General features: G+C 43.9%; 1 protein-coding gene across 8 annotated transcripts in view; it reads left to right on the top strand.

Annotated features, from left to right (window-relative positions):
* The window catches only part of LOC105494564 (phosphatase and actin regulator 4), a 145332-nt gene that overhangs the window by 8015 nt on the left and 116024 nt on the right, over window positions 1–21293 (top strand). For 2 of the 8 annotated variants that reach the window (XM_071097665.1, XM_071097638.1), the window contains exon 2: window positions 1208–1375. The exons of 5 other annotated variants lie outside the window; for them this stretch is intronic. The gene's annotated coding sequence lies outside the window, so the exon portion shown is untranslated. Of the gene's footprint in view, window positions 1–1207; window positions 1376–1452; window positions 1470–21293 lie in introns of those variants that run through there. One more of the 8 variants, XM_071097644.1, reaches the window with a different exon arrangement.

Below are 21293 nucleotides of genomic sequence, written 5' to 3'. Positions count from 1 at the left end.
AGCTCAGCATAATGGCACACTCCTATAGTCCCAGCTACTCTGGAGGCTGAAATGGGAGGATTGCCTGAGCCTGGAAGGTTGAGGCTGCAGTGAGCCATCATTGCGCCACTGCACTCCAGCCCAGGTAGACAGAGTGAAAGCCCATCTCAAAAAAAAAAAAAAAAAAAAAAAAAAAAAAAAAAAAAAATTGCTTACTCTCTTGAAGGTAGATGAGAGGGTTTAGAGAAGGTATTTATTTACTTGTTAAAAATTTTTGACCGGACACGGTGGCTCACACCAGTAATCCCAACACTTTGGGAGGCCGAGGCGGGCAGATCATGAGGTCAGGAGATGGAGACCATCCTGGCTAACACGGTGAAACCCCGTGTTTCTCTGCTAAAAATACAAAAAATTAGCCGGGTGTGGTGGCGGGCGCCTGTAGTCCCAGCTACACAGGAGGCTGAGGCAGGAGAATGGCGTGAACCCGGTAGGCGGAGCTTTCTGTGAGCCGAGATTGCGCCACTGCACTCCAGCCTGGGCGACAGAGCAAGACTCCGTCTCAAAAAAATAAAAAATAAAAAAATTAGCCAGGCGTGGTGGCGGGCGCCTGTAGTGTCAGCTGGTTGGGAAGCTGAGGCAGGAGAATGGCGTGAACCTGGGAGGCGGCGCTTGCAGTGAGCTGAGATCGCACCACTGCACTCCAGCCTGGGCGACAAAGCGAAGACTCTGTCTCAAAAAAAAAAAAAAAAATTTGGCCAGGCACAGTGGCTCACATTTGTATTCCCAGCACTTTGGGAGGCTGAGGCGGGTGGATCACCTGAGGTCAGGAGTTCAAGACCAGCTTGGCCAACGTGGTGAAACCCCGTCTCTACTAAAAAAAAAAAAAAAAAAAAAAAAAAAAGCCTGGTGTGGTGGCCCGCACCTATAGTCCCAGCTACCCCAGGAGGCTGAGGTGGTGCAAGGATCACCTACCTGAACCTGAGGAGGTAGGGGTTGCAGTGAGCTGCGGTCCCACAACTGCCCTCCAGCCTGGGTGAGAGAGTGAGACTTCATCTCAAAAAAAAATTTTTTTTTACCATTTTTTTGTCTTCGTTCCTTCCGTCCTTCCTTCCTTCCTTCCTTTCTTTCTCCCTCCACCTCCCCCCCCGTTTTTTTTTAACAACCCAAGGGCACAAGGGGAAAAAATAGAGGAAGTATTTAGAATGTTTTGTTTTGTTTTGATTTTAAGGATGGGAGAGGTTTGACATGTTTGAAGTGAAAGGGAAAGCACCCAGCAGAGAGGCAGATATTGGAGATCTGCACAGAGAAAATGTAGATAATGAAGAAGCCTTAGATGGAAATAGATGAAAAGCTTATAAAGCAGTCAACTTTGAAGAGGAACATGAAGAAATAAAGGGTGAGAGAAGATATATTTGGAAGTGGTGACATGGAAGGTGAAATAAGAGTAGTTGTTACCAGTTGATTATTCTGTTACCCAGGCACTGATCTAGGTTGGTTTATTTTCATTTTTATTTATGCATGTATTTATTTTTTTAAGACAGTCTTGCTCTGTTGCCCAGGCTGGAGTACAGTGGCACAGTCATGGCTCACTGCAGCCTCAACCCCTCAGGGCTCAAGCAATCTTCCCATCTCAGCCTGCTGAGTAGCTGGGACTACAGGCACACCGCCACGCCTGGCTAATTTTTGTGGTTTTTGTAGAGACGGGATTTCGCCACATTGCCTAGGCTGGTCTTGAATTCCTAGGCTTAAGCGATCTTCCTGCCTGGGCCTCCCAAAGTGCTTGAATTACATGCATGAGCCACCATGGCCAGCCTGTAATTTCTTTCTTTCTTTTTTTTGAAACGGAGTCTCAGTCTGTCACCCAGGCTGGAGTGCAGTGGTGCGACCACAGCTCACTGCAACCTCTACCTCCCCAGACTCACATAGGTGATCCTTCCACCTCAGCCTCCCGGGTAGCTGGGACTATAGGTGCGGGCCACCAAGCCAGGCTAATTTTTAAAAATTTTTGTAAAGATGGGATTTCACCATGTTGCCTAGGCTAGTCTTGAACTCCTGGTCTCAAGTGATCCATCCACCTTGGCCTCCCAGAGTGCTAGGATTACAAAGGTGTGAGCCCCTGTGACTGGCCCTGGCCTGTAATTTCTTATATTTCATAATTGTAAAATTATTTGTCCATAAGTGGAGTAAATATTGTATTCTCAACTTGTGTTTCTATTATCAACTTTTTTTAAACTTTTGGACAAACTAATATAGATGTGTGGGATAAAAATATTATTCTGTGTTTTTTTTAATTTAACTTTTATATTCAGAGAGATATGTGCAAGGTTTGGTGTATAGGTAAACTTGTATCATGGAGGTTTGTTGTGCAGATTATTTTAGCACCCAGGTATTAAGCCTAGTGCCCATTAGTTATTTGTCCAGATCCTCTCCCTGCTCCCATCCTCCACTCTCTGATAGGCACCAGTGAGTGTTGTTCCCCTCTGTGTCCATGTGTTCTCATCATGCGGTATTTGGAACATGTGATATTTGTTTTTCTGTTTCTGCATTATTTTGCTAAAGATAATGGCTTCCAGCTCCACCTGTGTTCCTGCAAAGGACATGATCTTGTTGGATTTTATGGCAGCATAGTATTGCATGGTGTATATGTACCACATTTTCTTTATCTAGTCTACTTTTGATGGACATTTAGGTTGATTCCATGTCTTTACTGTTGTGAATAGTGCTGCAGTGAACATATGTGTGCATATGTCTTTATAATAGAATGATTTATATTCCTTTGGGTATATAACCAGTAATGGGGGGATTTCTGGGTTGAATGGTATTTTTGTTTTAAGTCTTTGAGGAGGCCGGGCGCGGTGGCTCAAGCCTGTAATCCCAGCACTTTGGGAGGCCGAGACGGGCGGATCACGAGGTCAGGAGATTGAGACCATCCTGGCTAACACAATGAAACCCCGTCTCTACTAAAAATACAAAAAAATTAGCCGGGCGAGGTGGCGGGCGCCTGTAGTCCCAGCTACTCGGGAGGCTGAGGCAGGAGAATGGCGTAAACCCGGGAGGCGGAGCTTGCAGTGAGCCGAGATAGCGCCACTGCACTCCAGCCTGGGGGACAGAGCGAGACTCCGTCTCAAAAAAAAAAAAAAAAAAAAAAAGTCTTTGAGGAATTGCCACACTGTCTTCCACAATAGTTGAACTAATTTATACTCCCACCAACAACGTATAAGCATTGCTTTTTCTCCACAACCTCGCCGGCATCTATTATTTTTTGACTTTTTTTTTTTTCTGAGATGGAGTCTTGCTGTGTCACCCAAGCTGGAGTGCAGTGGTGCGATCTTGGCTCACTACAGCCTCCGCCTCTGCCTCCCGGGTTCAGGCAGTTCTCCTCTCAGCCTTTCGAGTAGCTGGGATTACAGGCCCACATCACCAAGCCCAGCTAATTTTTGTATTTTTGTAGAGACAGGGTTTCACCATGTTGGCCAGTCTGGTCTCGAAATCCTGAGCTCGTGATCTGCCTGCCTCGGCCTCCCAAAGTGCTGAGATTACAGCCGTAAGCCACTGAGCCTGGCCTTTTTTTTTTTTTTTTTGAGATAGAGTCTCGCTCTGTTGCCCAGGCTAGAGTGCAGTGGTGCGATCTCAGCTCACTGCAACCTCCGACTCCCAGATTCAAGCGATTCTCCTGCCTCAGCCTCCCGAGTAGTTGGGACTACAGGCGCATGCCACCACGCCCGGCTAATTCTTTGTGTTTTTAGTAGAGACGGAGTTAAACCATGTTAGCCAGGATGGTCTCAATCTCCTGACCTCGTGATCCACCCGCCTCAGCCTCCCAAAATGCTGGGATTACAGGCATGAGCCACCGCACCTGGCCTGGCCTATTTTTTGACTTTTTAATACTAGTTATCCTGACTGGCATAAGATGGTATCTCATTGTGGTTTCGATTTGCATTTCTCTAATGGTCAGTGATGTTGAGCTTTTTTCATATGATTGTTGGCTGTATGTATGTCTTCTTTTGAAAAGTGTTAGTTCATGTCCTTTCCCACTTTTTTCTTTTTGAGACAGAGTCTTGCTCTGTTGCCCAGGTTGGAGTGCAGTGGCACAGTCTTGGCTCACTGAAACTTCTGCTTCCCAGCTTCAAATGATTCTTATGCTTCAGCCTCCCAAGTAGCTGGGATGACCACACCACCACGCCTGGCTAATTTTTGTATTTTTAGTAGAGATGAGGTTTCACCATGTTGGCCAGGCTGGTCTCGAATTCCTGGCCTCAAGTGATCCACCTGCCTCGGCCTCCCAAAGTGTTGGGATTACAGGTGTGAGCCAGTGCCCCCAGCCCTTTGCCTACTCTTTAATGGGGTTGCTTGGTTTTCTTCTTACAAATTTAAGTTCCTTATAGATGCTGGATATTAGACCTTTGTCAGATGCATAGTTTGCAAGAATTTTCTCCCATTCTGTAGGTTGTCTGTTCACCCTGTTGGTAGTTTCCTTTGCTGTGCAGGAGCTCTTCAATTAGATCCCATTTATCAGTTTTTGCTTTTGTAATAATTGCTTTTGGTGTCTCTTTCATGAAATTTTTACCTATTTTTATGTCCAGAATGGTATTGCCTAGGTTATCTTCCAGGGTTTTTGTAGTTTTGGGTTGGACATTTAAGTCTTTAATCTGTCTTAGGTTAATTTTTGTGTATAGAGTAATGAACAGATCCATTTTCAATCTTCTGCATATGGCTAACCAGTTATCCCAACACTGCTTATTTATTTATTATTTATTTATTTATTTTTAGACAGAGTCTCGTTCTGTCACCCAGGCTGGAGTGCAGTGGCATGATCTCAGCTCACTGCAACCTCTGCCTCCTGGGTTGAAGTAATTCTCCTGACTCAGCCTACTGAGTAGCCGGACTACAGGCACCCGCCACCATGTCTGGCTAATTTTTGTATTTTTAGTAGAGACAGGGTTTCACCATGTTGGTCAGGCTGGTCTCGAACTCCTGACCTCAAGCGATCCACCCGCGTTGACTTCCCAAAGTGTTGGGATTACAGGCATGAGCCACTGCGCCTGGCCTCCTGCACCATTTATTGAATGGGGAATTCCTCATTGCCTATTTTTGTCTGGTGTATCAAAGATCAGATACTTGTAGGTGTGTGGCCTTTATTTCTGAGTTCTCTATTCTGTTCCATTGGTCTGTGTGTCTTTTTTTGTACCAGTACCATGCTGTATTGGTTACTATAGCCTTGTGATATAGTTTGATGTTGGAGAGCATGATGCCTCCAGCTTTGTTCTTTTTGCTTAGGATTTCCTTGGCTCTTTGGGCTCCTTTTTGGTTCCATATGAATTTCAAAACAATTTTTTTTTCTAGTTTTGTGAAGAATGTCAGTAGTACTTTAAAAGGCATAGGATGGAATCTGTACATTTCTTTGGGCAGTATGGTCATTTTAACAATATTGATTCTTCCTATCCATAGGCATGGGATGTTTTTCCGTTCGTTTGTGTCATCTCTGATTTCTTTGAGCAGTGTTTTGTAGTTCTCTTTGTAGACATCTTTCACCTCACTGGTTAGCTATATTCCTAGGTATTTGTGTGTGTGTGTGTGTGTAGCAGTTGTGAATGGGATTGTGTTCCTGATTTGGTGCTCAGCTTGACCATTGTTGATGTATAGGAATGTTAGTGATTTTTCACATTGATTTTATATCCTGAGATTTTGCTGAAGTTGTTTATCAGCTTAAGGAGCTTTTGTGCTGAGACCATGGGGTTTTCTGGATATAGGATCATGTTGTTTACAAACAAAGATAGTTTGACTTCCTCTCTTCCTATTTAGATGCCCTTAAATACCTACTTTATTGAATTTTTAACATGAAGCGGTATTGAATTTTATTGAAAGCCTTTCCTGCATCTGTTGAGATAATCATGTGGTTTTTGTCTTTAGTTCTGTTTATGTGATGAATCATATTTACACATTTGCGTATGTTGAACCAACCTTGCATCCCAGGTCTAAAGCCTACTTGATCGTAGTGGGTAAGCTTTTTGATGTGTTGCTGGATTTGATTTGCCAGTATTTTGTTGAGGATTTTTGCATCGATATTCATCAAGAATATTGACCTGAAGTTTTCTTTTTTTGTTAATGTCTCTGCCAAGTTTTGGTATCAGGATGATGCTGGCCTCATAGAATGAGTTAGGAAGGAGTCCCTCCTCTTCATTCTTTTGGAATAGTTTCAGCAGGAATGGTACCAGCTCTTCTTGGTACATCTGTTGGAATTCAGCTGTGAATCCATCTGGTCCTGGGCTCTTTTTGGCTGATAGGCTGTTTATTACCGACTCAGTTGCAGAGCTCGTTACTGGTCTGTTCGGGGATTCAGTTTCTTCCTGGTTCATTCTTGGGAGGGTGTATGTGTCTAGGAATTATCCGTTTTTTCTAGATTTTCTAGTTTATGTACATAGAGGTGTTCATAATATTATCGGATGGATATTTGTATTTCTGTGGGGTCAGCAGTAATAGCCCCTTGTCATTTCTGATTGTGATTATTTGAATCTTCTCTCTTTTCATCTTTATTAGTCTAGCTAGCAGTCTATTGTATTACTTTTTTCAAAGAACCAACTCCACCAGACGCAAGGGCTTCATGCCTGTAATCCCAGCACTTTGGGAGGCCAAGGTGGGTGGATCACTTGAGGCAAGGAGTTTCAGACCAGCCTGGCCAACACAGCGAAACCCCATCTCTACTAAGAATATAATTAGCCCGGCATGGTGGTCCATACCTGTAATCCTAGCTACTTGGGAGCCTGAGGCATGAGAATCGCTTCAGCCTGGGAGGTGGAGGTTGCAATGAGCCAAGATTGCACCACTGTGCTCCAGCCTGGACAACAGAGTGAGACCATATCTCAAAAAATAATAATAAATAAATAAATAAAATAAAACACAAAAAACCCAAATCCCTCCTGGATTTGTTGATCTTCTGAATGAGTTTTCAGTGTCTCAGTCTCCTTCAGTTCAGCTGTGAGAAGAATGTATATTCTGTTTTTTGTTTGTTTGTTTTTTTGAGACAGAGTCTTGCTGTGTCACCCAGGCTGGAGTGCAGTGGTGTGATCTCAGCTCACTGCAGCCTCCACCTCCCAGATTCAAACAATTCTCCTGCCTCAGCCTCCCGAGTAGCTGGGACTACAGGCATGTGCCACCAATCTTGGCAAATTTTTGGACTTTTAGTAGAGACAGGGTTTCGCCATGTTGGTCAGGTTGGTCTTGAACTCCTGACTTCAGGTGATCCACCTGCCTCGGCCTCCCAAAGTGCTGGGATTACAGATGTGAGCCATCATGCCTGACCAATTCTGTTGTTTTTGGATGGAGGGTTCTGTAGGTGTCTTATCAGGTCCCTTTGACCCAGTGCTAAGTTTGAATCCCGAATATCTTTGTTAATTTTCTGTCTTGATGATCTAATATTGTCAGTGGGGTGTTAAAGACTCTCACTATTATTTTGTGGGAGTCTAGGTCTCTTTGAAGGTCTCTAAGAACTTGCTTTATGAATCTGGGTGCTCCTATGTTGGGTGTATATATGTGGTGGTGTGAGTCACCATGCCCGGCCTTGTGTTTTTTTAAATAATGTTATCCAATTATTTTCAGTAGCAATTGCTTTGTGAGGGCATTTTGAACCTTGTAAGACACCAAATTACGAAGTGTTTTTATTAGTCTTGTGATACTGGTGTCCACTTAGGTCATTAGATATTTAAAATCTTCACTTTATATAGGACCAACGATATTTAAAAAAATAGTGAAGTATCTTTCTCACACTAGTGTTGATGATGTGTATAATTTCTTGTTTACCTGAGAATAGGACTCATAGAGAAATGGTTGTTTTTTGGGAAAGCTTAGGTTAGTTGATTGTTTATTAAGCAAGGTTAAAAAGCAGAGCCCTCAGGCCGGGCGCAGTGGCTCACGCCTGTAATCTCAGCACTTTGGGAGGCTGAGGCAGGCGGATCATGAGGTCAAGAGAGGGAAACAATCCTGGCCGACATGGTTTCTACTAAAAATACAAAATTAACTGGGCATCGTGGCACGCGCCTGTAGTCCCAGCTACTCGGGAGGCTGAGATAGGAGAATCGCTTGAACCTGGGAGGCGGAGGTTGCAGTGAGCTGAGATTGTGCCACTGCACTCCAGCCTGAGCAACAGAGACAGAAATTCTGTCTCAAAAAAAAGAAAACAATTCCAGGCTGGGCACAGGTGATTCAAGCCTGTAACACAGCATTTTGCTAGGCGGAGGCAGGCAGATTGCTTGAGCTGAGGAGTTTGAGACCAGCCTGGGCAACATGGTGAAATCCCATCTCTACAAAAAATATGAAAATTAGCTGGGTGTGGTGGTGTGCACCTGTAGTCCCAGCTACTTGGGAGGCTGAGGTAGAAAGATCTCACCTGAGCCCGGGGAGGTTGAGGCTGTAGTGAGCCGTGATTATGCCACTGCATTCCAGCCTGGGCGACAGAGTGAGATTCTGTTTTAAAAAAAATAATAAAATAGGACAGGTGCGGTGGTTCACGCCTGTGATTCCAGCACTTTGGGAGGCTGAGGCGGGTGGATCACGAGGTCAGGAGTTCAAGACCAGCCTGGCCAACGTGGTGAAACGCCATCTCTACTAAAAATACAAAAATTAGCTTTGCGTGGTGGCGGGCACCTGTAATCCCAGCTACTCAGGAGGCTGAGGCAGGAGAATTACTTGAACCCAGGAGGCGGAGGTTGCAGTGAGCCTAGATCATGCCATTGCACTCCAGCCTGGGCAACAAGAGCGAAACTTCATCTCAAAAAAAAAAAAAAAAAAAAACTATCTGGGTGTGAGTGGTACATGCCTGTAGTCCGGCTACTCGGGAAGCTGAGGTGAGAGAATCTTTTGAACCTAGGAGGTGGAGGTTGCAGTGAGCTGAGATTGTGCCACTGTAGTCCAACCTGGGTGACAAAGCGAGACTCCATCTCAATAAGAAAAAAATAAATGAATAAATAAAAATAATAAAATAGGCTGGGCACAATGGCTCACACCTGTAATGCCAGCGCTTTCGGAGGCTGAGGCAGGCGAATCATGAGGTCAGGAGTTCAAGACCAGCCTGGTCAACGTGTTGAAACCCGTCTCTACTAAAAATACAAAAATTTGCCAGGCATAGTGGCACACATCTGTAACCCCAGCTACTTGGGAGACTGAGACAGGAGAATCACTTGAACCCAGGAGGCGGAGGTCGCGAGCCAAGATGGCACCACTGCACTCCAGCCTGGGTGACAGAGCGAGACTCCGTCTCAAAAAATAATAGTAATAGGCCTGGCACGGTGGCTTATACCTGTAATCCCAGCACTTTGGGAGGCCAAGGCGGGCGGATCATGGAGGTCAGGAAATTGAGACCATCATGGCTAACATGGTGAAACCCCGTCTCTACTAAAAATACAAAAAATTAGCTGGGCGTGGTGGCAGGCGCTTGTAGTCCCAGCTACTCAGGAGGCTGAGGCAGGAGAATGGTGTGAACCCAGGAGGCAGAGGTTGCAGTGAGCTAAGATCGCACCACTGCACTCCAGCCTGGGCTACAGAGGGAGACTCTCTCTCAAAAAAAATAAATAAATAAATAAATAAAAATAATAATATTAAAGTAAAACTCATAGAAGCAGAGAATAAAATGGTGGTTACCAGGAGCTGTGTCGGGGTGGAGACTGGGGGGCTGGTGGTCAAAGAGTATAAAATTTCTGTTAGAAGGAATAAGCACAAGAAATCTGTTGTACAACATAGTGACCTTGGTCTCTCTCTCTCTCTCTCTATATATATATATATTTTTTTTTTGAGACAGAGTTTCGCTCTTCTTGGCCAGGCTGGAGTGCAATGGCACGATCTCGGCTCACCGCAACCTCCGCCTCCCAGGTTCAAGCGATTCTCCTGCCTCAGCCTCCCGAGTAACTGAAATTACAGGCATTCACCACCATGCCTGGCTAATTTTTTGTATTTTTAGTAGAGATGGGGTTTTTCCATGTTGGTCAGACTGATCTCGAACTCCCAACCTCAGGTGATCCGCCCACCTCGGCCTCCCAAAGTGCTGGGATTACAGGCATGAGACCTCGCCCGGCCAGTAAAAATATGTTCTATACTTGAAAATTGCTGAGAATAGATTTTAAGTGTTCTCACCACAAAAAAACTTAATTATTTTAGGTAATGGACATGTTAATTAGTTTGATTTAGCCATTCCACAGTCTTCACTACAGTAGCGCTCCCCATTATCAACTGTTTTGCTTTCTGTGGTTTTACTTACCCAAGATGAGCCATGGGCTGAAGATATGAAAAATTCCAGCAACAAATAATTTGTTAGTTTTAAATAGCGTGCGTGCCATTCTGAGTAGTGTGATGAAATCTCCCTTGCCGTCCTGCATATGTTGTGAATCATCTCTTTGCTCATGTCTCCACACTGAGTATGCTACATGCCCTTTAGTAGCAGACTTGGTTATCAGATTGACTCAGGCTATTGCAGTGCTCGTGTTCAAGTAACCCTTATTTTTACTTAATAATGGCCTCAAAGTGCAAGAATAGTGACGCTGGCAATTTGGATATACCAAGGATAAATTCTTTTTTTTTTTTTTTTTGAGACAGACTCTTGCTCTGTTGCCCAGACTGGAGTTCAGTGGCCCCATCATTGCTCACGGCAACCTCCACCTCTCCTGAGCTCAAAGAATCCTGGCACCTCAGCCTCCAGAGTAGCTGGGATTGCAGATGTGCATCACCATGCCTGGATAATTTTTGTGGTTTTTGTAGAGATGAGGTTTTTGCTGTGTTACCCAGGCTGGTCTCGAACTCCTGGGCTCAAGCGATCTGCCCGCCTCGGCCTCCCAAAGTGCTGGGATTACAGGTGTGAGCCACCACTCCCAGCCAATAAACTATTAAGTGCATCCTTTAAGCAAAAAGATGAAAGTTCTAGACTTACTAAGGAAAAAAAAAAAAAAAAATCTTAGGTCAAGATTGCTAAAATCTATTGTAAAAATGAATTTTTTTTTTTTTTAATGAACCCTGCATGTTACATTTGAAAGAGTGAGTTTTCTATCTGTGAAATTGTGAAGACAAAAAAAGAAAATTGTGCTAGTTTTGCTGTTGTACTCCACATTGCAGAAGTTACAATCACAGTGCACGATGAGTTCCTAGTGAAGAAGGAAAAGATGCTAAATTTGTGGGTGAGAGACATGAACAAAAACATGCTTTGATTGAGGGCAATTGGATTCAGTACTGTCCATTGTTTCAGTTATCCACTGAGGGTCTTGGAATGTATCCCCCAAGGATAAGAGGGGACTACTGTATTTCAAAATGTCATTTTATACACCATAACTATATATAATTTTTGTCAGTTAAAAACCAAAATATGGCACAATCTCTTTTAACCTATTGGTGATACCAATATGATTGGGAATTTTACTAACAATCTTTTACATACTTTACTTTCTTAAATAAAATTAGGTAGGAGATAAGACTTCTGGGACAACATCTTTATATACTTGGGAGAAGGGTTCATCCTTCCACTATGGCAACACTAATTTCTTGGTAAATGCAAACCACTACAGTAGGCTCATTCTATTAAATGAATGCACTGCATAGTAACACTTCCGTCAGTGCTGGACTGCACATATGATGGTGGTCTTGTAAGATTAAAATGGAGCTGAAAAATTCCTATTGCCTGGTGATGTAGCCATCCTGATGTCATAGCACAATGCATTACTCACGTTTGTGGTAATGCTGATAGTAAACAAACCTGTGCTGGCAGTCATATAAAACTATAGCACATACAATTATGTATAGCATATAATACTTGATAATGATAATAAATGACTATATTACTGGCTTATGTATTTACTATACTTTTTAATTGTTAGTGTGTATTCCTTCTACACACACACACACACACACACACACACACACATTTTTATTTTATTTTATTTTTATTTTTGAGATGGGGTCTCACTCTGTTGCCCAGGCTGGAGTGCAATGGCACAATCAGGGCTCACTGCAGCCTTGACCTCCCAGGTTCAGGTGATCCTCCCACCTCAGTCTCCCAAGTAGCTGGCACTACAGGCACATGCCACCATACTGGCTAACTTTTTTTTTTTTCTTCTTCCCTGTAGAGACAAGGTTTTGCCATGTGGCCCAGACTGATCTTGAACTCCTGGGCTCAAGCAGTTTGCTCACCTTGGACTCCCAAAGTGCTGTCATTACAGGTGTGAGCCACCTCACCCAGCCTTATTTTTTTTTAAAAGTTAACAGTAAAACAGCCTCTAGCAGGTCCTTCAGTAGATATTCTACAAGAAGGCACTGTTATTATAGGAGATGACAGCTCCATGCCTGTTAGTACCCCTGAAGACCTTTCAAGAAGTCAAGATGTAGAAGTGGAAGACAGCGATATTCATGATCCTGTCCCTGTGGAAGCCTAGGCTAATGTGTTGTTAGTGTCTTAGTTTTTAATAAAAAGGTTTAAAAAGTAAAAAAAGGCCGGGCGCGGTGGCTCAAGCCTGTAATCCCAGCACTTTGGGAGGCCGAGACGGGTGGATCATGAGGTCAGGAGATCGAGACCATCCTGGCTAACACGGTGAAACCCCGTCTCTACTAAGAAATACAAAAAACTAGCCGGGCGAGGTGGCGGGCGCCTGTAGTCCCAGCTACCTGGGAGGCTGAGGCCGGAGAATGGCGTGAACCCGGGAGGCGGAGCTTGCAGTGAGCTGCGATCCGGCCACTGCACTCCAGCCTGGGCTACAGAGTGAGACTCCGTCTCAAAAAAAAAAAAAAAAAAAAAAAGTAAAAAAAGGGAGGGAGGGAAACGAAGGAAGGGAGGGAGGGAGGAAGAAAGAGAGAGGGAGGAGAGAGAGAAAGGAAGGAAAGGAAAGGAAGAAAGAAAGGAAAAGAAAAGAAATCCTCCTGCCTTATCATCCTGAGTAGCTGGGACAACACATGTGCACTACCACACCAAGCTTATTTTAAAAAATTGTTTTTATGGAGATGGGATCTTGCTATGTTGTCTGAGCTGGTCTCAAGCTCCTGGCCTCAAGTGATCTTCTTGCCTTGACCTACAGAAGCACTAGGATTACAGGTGTGAGCCACCTCTCCTGGCCATCTTTTTTTTTTTTTTTTTTTTTTTTCTTTTTTCTTTTGAAACAGAGTTTTTCTCTTGTTGCCCAGGTTGGAGTGCAGTGGTGCGATCTCGGCTCACCTCTGCCTCCCAAGTTCAAGTCGTTCTCCTGGCTCAGCCTCCTGAGTAGCTGGGATTACAGGCATGTGCCACCACGCCTGGCTAATTTTGTATTTTTAGTAGAGATGGGGTTTCTCCATGTTGGTCAGGCTGGTCTCGAACTCCCGACCTCAGGTGATCCACTTGCCTCAGCCTCCCAAAGTTCTGGGATTACTGGCATGAGCCACCACGCCCGGACTTGGCCATCTTTTTTTTTTCCAAGATGGAGTCTTGTTATTGTTGTCCAGGCTGGAGTGCAGGGGCGTGATCTCAGCTCACTGCAATCTCTGCCTCCTGGGTTCAAGCGATTCTCCTGCCTCAGCCTCCTGAGTAGCTGGGATTACAGGCACCCGTCACCACGCCCAGCTAATTTTTGTACTTTCAGTAGAGATGGGGTTTCGCCATGTTGGCCAGGTTGGTCTCGAACTCCTGACCTCAGGTGATCCACCCACCTCGGCCTCCTAAAGTGCTGGGATTACAGGTGTGAGCCACTGTGCCCAGCCAGCCATCTTTTAAAAGTATGTTTCGTCTTTGAGGTTTCCTCAAAATGTGATACATACGATGCCAGAAATAAATACGGCTTCATTTTTGTGTGTGTTGATTTTGTCATGATCAGTGATGATGAAGAATTGCCCTTCCTGAGCTCTGTAAGCATGTTTTCTGAAAGTAATGTCCTTTGTAACTCACTAGTGTTATTTTCTGAGATAATTTGGATTAGCACGCAATGGTTTTGCTTATCAGTAAGCCATACCTCTGTTTTAAAGAGCTGATTCATGCTTCTTAATGGTAACAGAAGTACTATGTTTAACAAAGAGGAGGAGGTCAGTTTTTCTTCAAAGGAGAAAGTTTCATTTTTATGTCTTTACCCTTCAGTAATATGTTAGACGTTGAATATTTGTGCTTAAAAACAAACTTTTCTTAAGCATAACTTTTTTTTTTGAACAGGCTTTTCCATTTATAAAACTCCATCTTTACTAAGAACATGATTGTAAACCTCTGTATAATGTTTCATTTTCTTTGTGATAGGCAAAAACAAATTAAGTTCTTTATTAACTGCTTTTGTTTGTAGCTACTAAATTTCTCTAAGTAGTAACAAAAATAGTTTAGAAATAGCAAAGAAAGTTAGGGAAATGTAGAGGATTTCTAGGCTTCCAGATTTCCAGGGAAAAGGGTAAATTGGTGACAGATAATAAAGATGCATGTAGCCAGGCACAGTGGCTCACGCCTGTAATCCCAGCACTTTAGGAGGTCGAGGTGAGTGGATCTCTTGAGGTCAGGAGTTCAAGACCAGCCTGGCCAACACGGTGAAACCCCATCTCTACAAAAACACAAAAATTAACTGGGCCTGGTGGTGTACACCTGTAATCCCAGCTACTCGGGAGGCTGAGTTGGAAGAATTGCTTGAACCCAGGAGGCAGAGGTTGCAGTGAGCCGAGATCGTGCCATTGTTCTCTAGCCTGAGCGACAGAGACTCCGTCTCAAAAAAAAAAAAAAAGTGTGTAGATTACAGTATTTACTCCTTATATTAATGTAGTAGCATCTGAAGGTCACTCTAGAAGAATAGGTGATACCTTACTACTTTCTTAATTTTCTCTAGTGATGTGCCTTTTTTTTTTTTTTTTTTTGAGGTGGTGTTTTGTTCTTGTTTCCCAGGCTGGAGTGCAATGGCACAATCTCAGCTCATTGCAACCTCTGCCTCCTGGGTTCAAGCGATTCTCTTGCCTCAGCCTCCCGAGTAGCTGGGATTACAGGCTTATGCCACCACGCCGGCTAATTTTTTTTTTTTTTTCATTTTTTTTTAATTTTTAGTACAGACGGGGTTTCACCATGTTGGCCAGGCTGGTCTCAAATTCCTTACCTCAGGTGATCCACCTATCTCGGCCTCCCAAAGTGCTGGGATTGCAGGCGTGACCCACCGTGCCTGGCCGTGATGTGCTTTTAAATCAAGTCCAAGAAAATGTGGAAATAACACTTTAGTTGTTCATTCTGCCAATGTAAATTTAGGTTTCATTATCTTGGTGTTTTTAGACATTGTGTATTTTGATCAGGCTTAGAATCATGATAGAATCAAAATCTGCTTTTTTTTTTGCAACTGAAATGTAGGAGTGGGGTGAGCTTTAAGACTGCCCACTATGTGCCAGGCACAGCCCATTTCTTAGTGTTTTATTTTATAATAAATGCTATTTCATGAGATTCTCATTGAAGATGAGTATTATTATTCCCACTTGAATCCCCAAAGACAAGAAGGTTAAATTATTCTATAGTATTATATTTTGTAACCAGAATCATTAACCAGTTTGTGTGTGATTGATATTTGAACTTGTGCTAATCATTAACCAGTTTGTGTGTGATTGATATTTGAACTTGTGCTCATTTGTCCAATGAAAGATAATGGAAGTTCTCTTAAGCAGTAAATTTTTGTTCTTTTGATTTTTGCCTGACTTGTTAAGCTTTCTCAGGATGGAGAAGGTTATTTTGAAGAACACAGGTCTAGCATTACAGCAATTGCCCATAAAGGAATAGAAAAGGCAGAAAATATTTTCATACTTGATGGTTTCCATCTTAGTAGATTCATTTATATCTGTGTGTACAACCTGAGGCTATCTTGGACATTCAAAATGAAACAAGGAATGAAGCTATTATTAGGGTAGTTGAGAAAAAAAATAAAGTTTGCTTGTTTTTTGTTTGTTTTTTTTTTGAGAGTCTTGCTCTGTTGCCAGGCTGGTGTGCAGTGGCGTGATCTCGGCTCACTACAACCTCCGCCTCCCGGGTTCAAGCGATTCCTCTGCCTCAGCCTCCCGAGTAGCTGGGACTACAGGCGCGTGCCACCACACCCTGCTAATTTCTGTTGTTGTTGTTGTTGTTGTATTTTTAGTAGAAATGGGTTTTCACCATGTTGGCTAGGATGGTCTTGATCTCCTGACCTCATGATCCGCCCGCCTCTGCCTCCCAAAGTGCTGAGATTACAGGTTTGAGCCACGGCCCCGGCCTAATTTTTGATTTTAATATCAAGTTTCTAGCCTGTAATACATGCTTCTGTGTTGCTTTCACTGAACTGACCTAGCCATGGTTACCAAGTTGAGGAATTGATGCATTTGAAGAGTTCTGTTAAAGCTGGGAAGAGGATAATATATTTTAGAATTCTCGTATACCTATGTTAACACCACCAAGGCTGTGGCTGCCATTAGCAACAGCAGCATTAAATATCTGTTGGGTGGCTGGCCAGGGTGGCTCATGCCTGTAATCCTGGCACTTTGGGAGGCCAAGGCGGGCAGATCACAAGGTCAGGAGTTTGAGACCAACCTGGCCAGCATGGTGAAACCCCATCTCTACTAAAAATACAAAAAATTAGCCAGGCATAGTGGCACGTGCCTGTAGTCCCAGCTGCTCAGGAGGCTGAGGCAGGAGAATCACTTGAACCCCACAGGCGAAGGTTGCAGTGAGCCAAGATCATGCCACCGCACTCCAGCCTGGGTGACAGAGTAGGTAGACCCTGTCTCAAAAAATAAAATAGGCTGCACGTGGTGGCTCATGCCTATAATCCCAGCACTTTGGGAGGCTAAGGCAGGCGGATCACTTGAAGTCAGGAGTTCGAGACCAGCCTGGTCAACATGGTAAAACCCTGCCTCTACTGAAAATACAAACATTAGCCAGGCGTGGGGGCACATGCCTGTAATCCCAGCTACTTGGGAGGCTGAGGCAGGAGAATTGCTTGAACCTGGGAGCTGGAGTTTGCAGTGAGCCAAGATCATGCTACTGTACTCCAGCCTGGGCGACAGAACAAGACTCTGTCTCAAAAAAGAAAAAAAATTAATTAATTAAATGCTAATATTCCAAAAGAAGCACTTTTGAGGCAATAGTTTTATCAGATCTCAAGTATGTATGTTTTGTATCCATCCTCTGGTTCTGTTTCTGAGAAGAACTCTAATACAGAAGGTATTATGGAAGATACATTATCCAAGCTTGAGATTTAAAGGAATTAGCTGTATAAAGAGGTAGGAAAGGCCGGGCGCAGTGGCTCATCACATCTGTAATCCCAGCACTTTTGGAGGCCAAGGCGGGTGGATCACATGAGGTCGGGAGTTCAAGACCAGCCTGACCAACATGGACCAACCCTGTCTCTACTAAAAATACAAAATTAGCTGGCTGTTGTGGCGCATGCCTGTAATCCCAGCTACTCAGGAAGCTGAGTCAGGAGAATCGCTTGAACCCGGGAGGTGGAGGTTGCAGTGAGCCGAGATTGTGCCGTTGCACTCCAGCCTGGGCAACAGGAGCAAAACTCTGCCTCAAAAAATAAAAAAAGAGGTAGGAAAATTAGTTTTTAAAGGTAAAGGGAACAGCATGTGTAAAGGGGTTAGGTGAGAAGGAATATGATTCGTTTAGGAAATGGGACATCATTTGGTTTAAGCAACGTAAAAGACTGGCAGGGGATGAGGTCAGGAAAGTCAACAGGCTGGATCACACAGGATTATGTAAATCAAGTTAGGACTTTGAACTTCAACTTGGGCAACTTTGTCTTGGGCAATGAAAGGTTATATAGAGAGCAGGGGGATGTTGTGATAAGCTTTTTGTTCTAGAACAGGATTTCTTAATCCAAGTAATGCTTTTTAAAGGAAAATTTTTATTGTTAATCCTCAGTATTGGCTTAAAATATTTTTATTATACTGGTAAGTCAATATTACAAACATAAAAGTAGGTATAAACTGGCCGAGTGTGGTGACTCATGCCTATAATCCCAGCACTTTGGGAGGCCAAGGTAGGTGGATAGCTTCAGCCCAAGAATTTGAGACCAGCCTGGGCAACATGGCAAAACTCTCTCTCTACAAAAAAATAGAAAAATTAGCCGGGCGTGGTGGCACGCACCTGTAGTCCCAGCTACTTGGGAGGCTGAGAGGTGGGAGGATCACTTGAACCCAGGAAGTGGAGGTTGCAGTGAGCCATGATCATGCCACTGGCACTCTAGCCTGGGTGACAGAGCCAGACCCTATCTTGAAAAAAAAAAAAAAGAAAGAAAACGTAAGTATAAACATACAGGTCTTGAGTATAAAACTAACAAGTTTTCAAATTTTAATATAACAATTATAAAGTGTTAAAATTACTATTAATATGATGAATAGGCCACGCACAGTAGATCACGCCTGTAATCCCCGCACTTTGAGAAGCAGAGGTGGTTAGATCACCAGAGGTCAGGAGTTCGAGACCAGCCTGGCCAACATGGTGAAACCCCATCTCTACTAAAAGTACAAAAATTAGCTGGGCGTGGTGGCACATGCCCGTAATCCCAGCTACTTGGGAGGCTGAGGCAGGAGAATCGCTTGAATCCAGGAGGTGGAAGGTTACAGTGAGCCAAGGTCGTGCCACTTCACTCCAGCCTGGGTGACACAGCGAGACTCCGTCTCAAAAAGTATATATATGATGAATAATTTTGTGTTGAAATGAAATTTCTGCTGTGTATAATTCTTTTTTGAGTTTAGTATGTCTCTACTATTAAGTGATATGGGATGATTTATTTCTTTTACCACTTTTCAGTATTCACATTGCCAGGAAACTTGTTCCTTTGAAGTTATTTGGTTTTCTCATGGCTCACATGCATCATGGACACTTACTTAATTCCATTCCTATTAATTTCTTGTTGGTCTCAGACTATGTAGTACTGTTTGGTGCTAGTGTTAATTTGTTTATTCGGTAAGTATTTTTTTAGTACCTAGTGTATGCACATTCTAAATGCAGGGATATAGTAGTGAACAGAACAGATAAAGTATCTAATGATACTTTCCAGATTGGGAGAGACACAATAAGAACTTAGGTAAGCATATCTATAGATAAATTACAGATAGTATACCATCAGATAGTGATACATTAAAAATAAAAATAAAACAGGATAAATGGATAGAAAGTGATGAAAAGGAGTTGCCAAGGAAAGGCCTCTTTGAGGGAGTCACATTTGAGTGACCTGAAATAATGGAGCAAATCATGCAGTTTCTGGGAAAAGAGCATTCCAGGCTGACTGAACAACAACTGCAAACCCTAGGGTAAAAATGTGCTTGTTATGTTACAGAAACAATTGTAAGCTCAGTATGGCTGAAACAGAGTGAGCAAGAGAAGTTGGAAATGTGGTCAGTGGAGTAGACAGGGACCAGGACATGTAGGATCTTATAGGCCGTGGTAAGAAATCTGCAGTTGTCAGGTGTGATGGCTCATGCCTGCAATCCCAGCACTTTGGGAGGCCGAGGTGGGCAGATCACTTGAGGTCAGGAGTTTGAGACCAGCCTGGCCAACATGGTGAAACCCATCTCTTCTAAAAATACAAAAATTAACCAGGCCTCTTGGTGCATGCCTGTAATCCCAGCTACTCAGGAGGTTGAAGCAGGAGAATCGCTCGAACCCGGGAGTCAGAGATTACAGTGAGCCAAGATGGTGCCACTGCACTCCAGCCTGGGTGACAGAGCAAGACTCCATCTCAATTAAAAAACAAAAAAAGAGAGAGAGAAATCTGAAGTTAGTTTCAGATGTGATGGTGTAGCCGGCTTAAGTCTGGCTGCTTGCCACTCAGAGGCTGAAAAAGAGAGAAGCCAGGTGTGGTTTAAAGAAAGTAGTTTTATTAACCAAATGGTAGGAGCTGAGGAATGGCCAGGCTCATGTCTTCAAAAGACCATTCCAGTTTTTTGGGCTGAGTGAAAGGTTTTTTTTGAGATGGAGTCTCACTCTGTCACCCAGACTGGAGTGCAGTGGCACGATCTCAGCTTACTGCAACCTCTGCCTCCCAGGTTCAAGCGATTCTCCTGCCTTAACCTCCAGAGTAGCCAGGACTACAGGCGCACGCCACCATTCCCTGCTAATTTTTGTAGTTCTAGTAGAGACGGGGTTTCCCTGTGTTGGCCAGGCTGGTCTTGAACTCCTGACCTCAGGTGATCTGCCTGCCTCAGCCTCCCACAGTGCTGGGATTATAGGTGTGAGCCACCACTCCCAGCCTGAGTGAAGGGTTTTAAGAAGGCAAAGATATGGGAAATATGTGATAGTGGTACAGGAGAGGGTAGGCATTCAAATCTTGTTCCCATGGCTGTCTTGAGTTCATCACCTGTCTGGAGTTCTGGTTTTCTTCATCCTGACTTCCGCCCAATAGTGGTGGGCCAACTGTTCAGAACTCCTCTTAGGTGGGAGGATTCTGCAACTGGCTCTCTCTGCCTGGTTTGTTTCAAAATTGGCCCCTGGAATTTGTAAGCAAGCACATAATTAGATAAGTGAGCATTGTTCATGGAAGTACCTGATAGGAAAGGGAAACAAAGAGTTTCAAAGTATGTTTCAAGGCTGAAAGCAAGAAAGGAAAAAAGTTTTAAAACGCATTTTGAGGCTGGGATACTTGGTTACAGTAGGAATATATGACATGCTTTACTTTTTTTTTTTTTTTTTAGAGATGGAGTCTCTCTCTGTCATCCAGGCTGGAGTGCAGTGGCAAGATCTTGGCTCACTGCAACCTCCACCTCCCGAGTTCAAGCCATTCTCCTGCCTCAGCCTCCCAAGTAGCTGGGATTGTAGGCGCCTGCCACCACACCCAGCTAATTTTTGTATTTTTAGTAGAGATGGGGTTTCACCATGTTGGCCAGGCTGGTTTTGAACTCCTGACCTCAGGTGATCTGCCCCCCTCGGCCTCCCAAAATGCTAGGCGTACAGGCGTGAGCCACCGCACCTTTTTTTTTGTTGTTGTTGTTAATAAGGCAGGGTCTGGCTCTGTTGCCCATGCTGGAGTGCCATGGTGCAATCATAGCTCACTATAACCTCAAACTTCTGGGCTCAAGCTGTCCTCCCGCCTCAGAGTAGCTAGGACTACAGGCACGCACCACCACGCTCATCTAATTTTTAAATTTTTTTGTAGAGACAGGGATTTTACTATGTTGCCCAAGCTGGTCTCGAACTCCTGGCCTCAAGTGATCCTCCCACCTCAGTATCCCAAAGTACTGCGATTATAGCCATCAGCCACTGCATCCAGCTCTGCTTTACTTTTTGGAAGGATCACCCAGGCCAGTCTGAGGATAACAGAATATAGGAGTCTGAGTAGAAGGGAGGTTAATTAGGGGTTGATTGTACTAGCCTAGCAAGAGATGGTGATAGCTTGGACTAG

The sequence above is a fragment of the Macaca nemestrina genome, chromosome 1 (genome assembly GCF_043159975.1).
Source record: "Macaca nemestrina isolate mMacNem1 chromosome 1, mMacNem.hap1, whole genome shotgun sequence".
Lineage (NCBI taxonomy): Eukaryota > Metazoa > Chordata > Mammalia > Primates > Cercopithecidae > Macaca > Macaca nemestrina.
The sequence above is the reverse complement of the archived record's forward strand: the minus strand, read 5'-3'. Positions and strand labels throughout refer to the sequence as shown.